Raw genomic sequence first — 9,314 nt, 5'->3', positions numbered from 1 at the left:
TCCTTTTTTTTTCTTAATTCGTTTAATAGCTAGGATTTGTAGGTGGTTAGGTGAAATTTTCTCATGATGATATATCTTATTTATTCTATGTAGTTTATATGCATAGGGTAAGAAAAATCTGCAAATAAAAGGTTGCAACATCGTTCTCTCCAAATACGAACAGCAGTATTTGGTGGAATTCAACATCCATTATGTAATGGATCACGGAACATAGCACAGGATGCGACAAAAGCTCAACTAGTACAGTGGTTATCCAGAGAATACCATTGCATCTTGAATTCTATGGGCAGTATCGATCCTGGAACTACAAGAAGTATAGCCATATAGATGCATATCACAAATTTAGGAGGAAGAAACATTTAATCCACAACATATTCCTGTTTAGTTGGTGACCTACTAATAATTTCAAGAAATAAAACAACGCAGAATCATTTGCATGTATCAGAAACAAGGTATCATTGCAAAGGTTAAAAACTGAGAGTAATGCAAACAAGACATACACGGACGAGATACAAGCAACAGAGCAGTATAGAACAAAGCAAGAACACTTGCTGAAAGCTATGGAGAGGCATAAAGTTTATCAACAGTACCAGTGGTGGATCGAATTAACTACATTAACCTCAAAATCTCATTGATTATCCTTTACCCCACAGAAATCAGGCCTCAGAAGCCCTGTCCTGTTCTGGATGCTCTCCTATCAATGGGTCATCAAAATCTCTAAACAAAGCAGGGTTCTAGTCTTTAACATGAACTACAAGTCTACAATTCATCTTTGATTGAAGATTGCTCTTCCTCCTCCTTAGCAGCATCGGCTTCAGCTCCCTGGTAGTTGATTCCTTCTCTTCAGCCTCTGGTTCCTCAGTGTCATCCTCCTCTTCAACAGTGGCGTCAGGACTGATGTCCAGGCTCTTCTGCACTGAATTGTAAATGCTCGATGCAAATTCCTTTGGATCATTGAGGATAAAACCACTCTCCATTAGGGCTGTTTGGATATGAGTCGTGCTGTCTGCTTCACGCTTTCATCCTGTAGATTGTGCAAAAAGCTTCCTTAGTTGAGTTCAAAGCAAATCCACAGGAAATGGAGGAATTCAGGTGGAAGAGTAATGAAATGAGTCTACAGAAATGGGTATAGTTCAAGAGCTTCAGAGAACTTATACAAGAACATTGAATGTCAAAAAGCACTGGAACATTTCTTTTTCTGATAAAAGTAAAATAAAATAGGTTGTGGAAAGAGAACTAGTAAGTGGAGGCCAAAACCAATTGCATCCAAGTTAATACCTTAGGATCCTGAGCAACTCTCTCACGAAGTTCTTTGATAATAGGATGCCTTGGGTTAATCTCAAGAACTCTTGCCATGCATGTATGCTTGCTTGCTGGCATCAGAAAGAGTCTGGGACTGCATGATCTTCTCCATGTTTGCACTCCACCCATATTTTGATGTCACCACCACACAAGGGTGTTGTCCAAACGGTTGCTATCTTTACTGAGTCAACATTCTCACTGGAAAGAGAATTCTTCCACCAGTCAGTCAGCTCCTTGAAGGACTCCTTGAGCTCCTTAAGCTTTGAGTCCTTCCCGAACTTGAGACCCTCCTTGGACACGTTCTGGAATTTTTTGTCTTCATAGTCCATCAGGTATTGCATCAAGTATCATCAACAGGATCGGTGAAGAATATAACCTGCCATCACATATTTATCATAGTTGAGAAAAAAATAGTTAAACAAATAAATTACCAACATGAGGACACATACATGCATATCAAGGCATCTGAACAGAATATGCTTAAGTATGTGCTTTAACGAGTTCATGGTTCATGAAAATCTCGGTGGATTCATATGTGGTAAAAGCAACTACAAGCTTTCTGAGACAGAAAACTAATAGAAGCAACTTTGATCTTCAATTATTATAGTAACCAAAAACCTAAAAAACAAATAATGCTCTAACCACAAAATATAATTCAAAACCAGCAACATGCTTTAATTTTAAAATCAAACAAAATATAAAAAATTAAGTATATTCGGCTATAGAACATTCATTGATCATCTACAGAACAATATACATTGAGGTAAGATGACATCATGTCTTCTCAAAAAAGATAGATGAGATCATATCTTACCTCGTAATCCTTTTGGTAAGCCTCTCAAGGAATGGAGATTTCTCCAATTGTTCCTTGCTAGTTCCTGTAATGTAGAATATGTCCTTCTGTCCAGGCTTCATCCTGGAAATGTACTGATCCAGTGATGCAAGTTTGCCCTCAGTTGGTACTGAAATGACATACAGAAGCATAGGGTTTCTGTTTTCCACAAAATCACAAATTTTGCACTACAGCATACCCATTATATAAGTGTATGCAGTACATATGGGCAAGAAGTTAGCATCAATAAAGGACAACCTTTCAAATCTGAGGAGCTTAGCAAGGCGATTTCTGTTCGAGCATCCTCAATGATCCAGCTTAATGGATTTGCCAAATCATTCAGTTGCATATTCCTTTTTCATATTCTCCTTGCTTTTTCTGTGTCTGATTTTGATAAATTAAGATAATTCAACAATTAAAATGACTACCAAAATAATAAAAGGCCATACAAAACAAGGTAGAACTATAAAATTGCGCAGTACATTCATGAACATACCTGTCTTATCTTGTTGCTGAACTCATCAGATCCTCCTCTGCAATCCGTCGAATCATCAAGAGCTTTGCGAATTAATTTCTTAATTGTCTTGAGACTGCTGTGCTGTTGAAGCATTTCTCGGAACGTTAAGCGTTGGTCTGAGTCAACAGACCCTGTAAGAAAATTAGGCTATGAACTGACATACAGACCATATGAAAAATATTTATAAGTGCACTCTGCTTACCCTCAAAAAGCTAAGGTACTTGGGAAGAAGCTCATCAAATTCATCTGAGATGAAACCCTTCACTACAACTTCAAGTTGGACTTACGGGTGTTTGTAGTAACTTCTAGAGATCCTGAGGAGCCTTGGGAGGCACAAACAGTAGTGCTTTGAACTCTAAATCACCTTCAGCAGTAAGTGACTCCACCTTAAAGGTTCTCATCATGATAATCCTGAATAACAGGAAGTGTAAGTTTATTAGCAACAGTAGCAACCAAGAAAGAAATAATCTACATGCAAATCCACTGAAGAAACGAGCTCAACAAAGTTAATTGAACAAAGCTGCTGAACCATAATTCTCAGCTAGTTGTGTTAATGTTTTCCTTAACTAAGATGGTAGATTTTTGTACTCTCATCAGCTTCCTTGGGGTTGCGAGCAAAATAGCCTTCATATCATTCAACACTTCCCAATTGTAAGTTGTTTCCTTCCTGTCTTTTTCTTGGGCTTTTTTCGCACCTTCCTCTTTTTTCTTCCTCTTCTGTTTCTTTTCTTCAGAACTGGTTTCCGCTGTCATAAATATAGAAACTCAACATTCGGACATTTTTGTAACCAAATGGCATCCATGATTTATTCATCTAAAGAATCTTCAAGAGGAAATATCGCAAGGCCATACATGTTTCCTCATCACTATTCCTCTCATCGATGGAACTTCCATCCACCTTTTGCTTGCAGAGGTATGGGAGTTTATGATTCAGAATACTTCTTCACCAACTCCTGCATAAGGGAGCTCAACTGTAGTCTGTAAAAATTGTTGCTCCACTGTAGTCTGTAGAATTCTACTAGAACTAACTTAAAAATTAGTAGTAAAAAGAAAGATTTCGGTAACTCTTTCCTGCTCTTTTGCATATAAACAAAGTAATTTGCACCAAAATTCAAGCTTATTTATGCTAGTTAGTCATCTCACGCAAGTTGCCAGACAATCCCAGTGCAGTTACTTACCCATGAAGAGTTGATTTCATTCTGGAGCAAAAACTGTATATAATTCAAGCTTTACATGTTGGGCAATGAACATTAGACGGACATGAGTTCTTCTCCCAGGAAATAATCTTAAGCTTGCTAATTCTGCTACATTTATGTATCCCACAGCATAAAGCAATCAGTTAGTTTCAAATCTAGACAACAGTAAAAATATATGCTGAAGTTAACTTTTTGGTTTGCATAATCCAAGCATTAACTTAAGATTGAAAAAATCAATAAGACCATATTCTCAAATACAAATCTTTAAGTTTGAACGTACAGATCAGTTTGTATGAATAAATAACTTCAAAATAAGTCCTAAGCACAGTAGATCGAAAACGATGGTGGCTCAGCCCACAGCTACTCAATGGATGTTCTGAAATCACGCAAGTTATTCAAAATATAAGTTGTTTGCTATAAATCATAGCAAGTTTTTTGAGTAAATATTTGATAATTCATTAAGAAATCAACCATGTTAGATATTGTAATAACTCGGACCTCACCCAAATGGGTTAACCAAAAGGTATTATTTGGGTTTCTTAATCTTGTATAGTACCCAACCCAATGAATAACGATATAGGACTAAACACACGCCTGTACGAGTCTACATACTCACCCTGTTTAAGTTCGATGTCCTCGTTAGGATAAGGATTAAATCCACTCAAATCTAATTAAAACACCACGATCGGCCATGGTCAGCCTATGGTCCATGCTGCGTGTGCCCTAGTCCACATAGGTTATGGACCGGATCTGCTCTGATACCATTTGTAAGAACTCAAGACCTCGCCAAAATGGATAGCCGGAAGGTATTATTTGGATTTCTTGATCCTATACATACTCAGATCTACCTAGCAAATAACCGATGTGGGACTAAACACACGCCCGCACGAGTCCTCACAGAATTACAATCAGTAGCAAACAGTTTGAGATTTGCGTTCTGAGCACATCTAGGCCACTTTTGTGTTTAATACCTTACTAGTAAACATCGAGAAAGTTGTAATTCAAGTAATCATTAGATGCATAAAACATTCGAATTGGAGGGTTCCTGATCGCACCCAGTTTCATGCAAATCAGGTGAAAAAAAGTACCAAATGAAGTCACTACAAGCAGACTCGGATCAACAATTATGACAGTTTCAGATACAGTTTGGATATGAATCGTATGAAGCGGATCAAGATCCAAATTGATCTGAAACTAATACAATGTGCTTTTTCCACACCCATCCCCGCATTGTTAATCATCAATATATGTTGTTAATTGCAACATCATTTACAGTTGTTAATTGATCTTGTGCGGACTGTGCTTTCATATGCCTATATGTTGTTATACTTCTTTCTCACTTCTGTATTATGCCTAGGATAAGTTACATAACTGAACCTGAGCATGTTTCTTATGGTCTATGTTGGGTATTTTAAGGTATCCGAGGTGATAATCCTAAACCAAAGCTTCCCCAACCCAAATGGAAATGAATTGGCTTGGATTCAAATTTTTCAACCTGATCCAAATGTAGGTCAGGCTTGATCGTGCATGAACACTATCCTATCTCACACTATGCAGCCCTATATAGCACCATGTTGCTCCTATTTTTCAATCATTACAAACATTGAAATGATTCTGATAAAAGAATAAATTTCAGACAATCTCAAAACTTCACAAGTTAGTTGACACAAACTCAGAAAAACTTCATATTTGGCAAATGACTCACTGCTTATGAGCTGAGCAATATGTTTCTCATGCCAAATATGGTCGTAAATTTTTTGCAAAAGAGCGGGAAGAAAATATACATCCAGTAAAGAAGAAAAAGAAAATGTAAATCAAGAGACAGCACAATGAGCATGTTTGTGTTCTAAGGTATGAAAGACTATAGTTTAGTGTGCAAACCCTTTGTATGGCATGGTAAACTCCTTCATCAGATATGGAAGAGGCAATACTCAAACTACTGTGTAAAGCACAATTAGCTTCTTTGATCACAATCACATATTAGGATCCATAATTACTCAGAAACAAAATCAAAAGTGCAGATATATTTTAGCAGGAAATCACATTACTTGTAGAATAATAATTGAACAGAGAAGCAAGATGAGGTATTTCAATAAATATGAGGAAACAGTCGACAATTTATATTTTTATACAATCTACAATTTATCAAGTCCTATACAAAATGAAGTGAAGCATCAAATTCATAACAGTAGAGTTCTCAATAAAAACAAACTATTGATGTTAATTTCTTGTGGTATATATGGATAATCATGTCATAACAATAATGATGAAATGGGTCTCCATAGCATCCATGCATGTGGATATATTTGAATAAGTAAAACTTTATTAATATTTAAAAAATTTAATAGGAACTTTTATATTATGAGATATCTGTAGCTTGGGTACCAAACATCAAACTAAATGTTTTATATGAAAGGTGAAAAATGCTCACCTCAAAAAGGTGTTCAAAAGAGTAAATTAATTATTACATACTAACAATAAATAAAATATGTTGAATGGTATAATATATGGCAATTTCAAAATCACTTATTGTCATGTTTTGCACATGGATATATATTAACAAATGGGTTTAACATAATTATCTTTTTTCTCTTTGTGAGATCTCCAGGATCAACCAAATCAACGTCAAATAGATAAAGAACGGACTCAAATATGACAAGATGCTGCCAGCTCAAAGTTTTTTCATCTAGGACTGTGGCATGCAAGATCAGCGATGTTCATGAGTAGATGAGCGCAGGGACCCTGTGCCCCATAGAGGATCAAACTACTCAAAGGACATGCATGAACATGCCGCTGCTGTTTCTGTACCCTCTTCTTCATTTACATTTTTGTTTATTTATTTATTGTTTTCTAGTGTAATTAATATAACTTATACACAGACCGTAAAATTAGAAATTATTTCTAAACAACAATAAATGGAAAGATCTAGCACTAGCAGATAAAATTGTTATGTTTGGAAACAGCAGGCAAGATCTGGTGGAAATGTGAAATGTAGATAGACTACAATGAATAACCAGGAACAACATCAAAAAAAAAGAAGGAAATACTGTTCCAGAAAGATAAAGTTCAAAACTTCCAATATAAACTTTTAATCAATTGCAGAAAAAAATAAGCACCAGAATATACCCACCTTCAGCTTCTCTTCTTCCACGTACTCCTTTGCTTCATCTCTGAGATGGAGCCTTATTTCTGTTCCAGTCCCAAGGGGTTCATTCCATGCATCCTCAGAAATAGCAAATGACCCATCAGCCTTGGACTCCATACATATCTGAAAGACCACGAAGCAAAAACAAAATATCATTAATCATTTGCCCAGAACAATTTAGAGCACCGAGAGAGAACCTGCACGGCAGATTACATATAAAATAAACGGCTATATATCCTTACTGTTTGTCATCATTATGCTTGCAATGACTTCAAACATAGTCAGCAAACCAAATATACTGAGTAGAACCCACACCAAACTGCCCAATAAGATTTAGATCGCCCCCTGTCTGCATTTTCTCCATAAAAGCTGGACAATAGAATAATATAACCATTTAGAACAGTATGGACTTACTAATAATATTACAGCTATCACGAGGACATACTTAAAAAATGAATAACAACAGTGATAATACCTGAAGTTCCAGACTTCGCGATGGTCCCTAAGTTCTGATCAGATCTTCTTTTGTCATACCAATACCTCGGTCACGGATGGAGAGGATTTTCTTTTCCTTGTCTAACTTAATCTGCATCCATCATTAACATATGTTTAAGTAACCGAAGTCCTAGAAAACCATGCTAAAAGTTCCTCTTTTTTATGACACTGCTCACCAGGATCTCAAGCTTCGTGTTGTCGCCTTCCCTAAGATCTCCTTGTTGGTGAGAGAAAGGAACCTGATCTTATCCAATGCCTACAAAAACAATATATATAATATATATATATATATATATATATATATATATATATATATATATATATAATAAAGAAACAAATAATATCAAAACGAAATGCAAGTTTAACCATAGAAGGGAGAAAGTTCCGAGGGATCCACTCACATCAAGAAGCATTGGAGATGAGCTCTCTCAAGAAGATGTCCTTGTTGCTGTAGAGGGAGTTGATAATTATATCCAGCAGCCGAGAAACTTCTGCTTGGAACTCGAATTTCTCGCCATCACTCCGCATACTCTTCCTCGAATCGACTCCGCCTCTCTGAAAGTTAACAAACAATCGAGAAAAGATAGCATTTTTAAGCGTCCAAAACAAATCAAACACGGCAACACAAAGAGAAAAGAAAACGAATCAGATCGAATACCTCTTGGCGACATCAAAATCGGTGGACAGCCCTCCCAGGAACGGCTCCGAGCTTCTCCTCCACCTTCGGTGGATCCACGAGCTCGTCTGAGTCGCCACTGTCCTCAGCATTCGCGTGTAGCTTACGACCTACAAGATCCGCAACATATCAAATCAAACCAGTTCCAAAATTCGAGAAATCGACGCAATACCCCACAGAGATCAAGAAAATCTCCACAATCTAAGAATCCAAGAACTAGAGAGTAGCAATAACAGCAGAGATGATCCACAAACCCTAACCAAAAACCCTGGATCCGAAAATTACCTTGATCCGGGAGGGAGGAGAGGAGGAGGAGGAGGAGGAGGAGAGCGGAAGGGAGCGCCCACTTCCTCATGGCTTTCCGTCATGGACGAACCAACCGAAAGACCGCTTCAGTGGAGATCTCTCTGTGGTTTGAGCTTGGGACTGACGAGCGCGTATAAATGCTCGAAGTCTTGAGAGGGCCGGCGACCGGCGTTGATCTTCCCAGCTTGACTTACGCCGTGAGGGTTAAGTCGATCATGCCAACGTGGACGATCAGACGGTCCAACGATGAGCTAGTTGCCACGTGCTGTAATTCTAGTGGCTCAGTATGCGGTTTGTGACGTGGGGAGAAGTGGTATTGGTTCATGGTGGCCCTTTTCTCCATACTCAGTGGGCCTAAGTGGACCATCGGATCTGCACCGCACATTAGATGGACTTCATTAGAATGGACGGTTGTGATGGTTTCACGAGCATCAAGTGATGAAGCTCTGGCCCATGTGTTTTTCATCACCGAAACGTGGCGGAAAATGGTTGGAGGTCTTCTTGGCCCTTGACGTGGTTGGAGCCAATCCGCTTAAATTCTAGACCTAGGACCGCTGACGTAGTACTTGGTCCCGCTCCAGCTCACGAGTTCAAGTAAAGGTCGGAGTCATGGTGGGGCCACGTTGGATGTGGGCTGAACGTTGGGACTCGCCCGTGGACCTCTTATGCCCGGCCCGCTGGAAACGGTTGGGAATCGCTCTGGATTGAATGGCGAACCCGGTTTTGGACAGCTAATGAAGTCCAATGGGCAATCTAAGGAGAAGATCTAAAATTGTAGGATTCGTTTAGTTGGCGTATGTCGGATTACAGGATAAACTAAGGATTCGTGAGAATCATTTATTTAA

The 9,314-nt window shown here is 38.2% G+C and overlaps 1 pseudogene; it reads right to left on the bottom strand.

Annotated features, from left to right (window-relative positions):
- Positions 1–439: 439 nt before the first annotated feature.
- On the bottom strand, positions 440–8,632 carry LOC103706334 (annotated as a pseudogene).
- Positions 8,633–9,314: the final 682 nt, after the last annotated feature.

Source organism: Phoenix dactylifera, unplaced genomic scaffold, assembly GCF_009389715.1.
Source record: "Phoenix dactylifera cultivar Barhee BC4 unplaced genomic scaffold, palm_55x_up_171113_PBpolish2nd_filt_p 000298F, whole genome shotgun sequence".
NCBI classification, from domain to species: Eukaryota; Viridiplantae; Streptophyta; class Magnoliopsida; order Arecales; family Arecaceae; genus Phoenix; species Phoenix dactylifera.
Note: the sequence above shows the minus strand (reverse complement) of the source record. Positions and strands in the feature narration are given on the sequence as shown.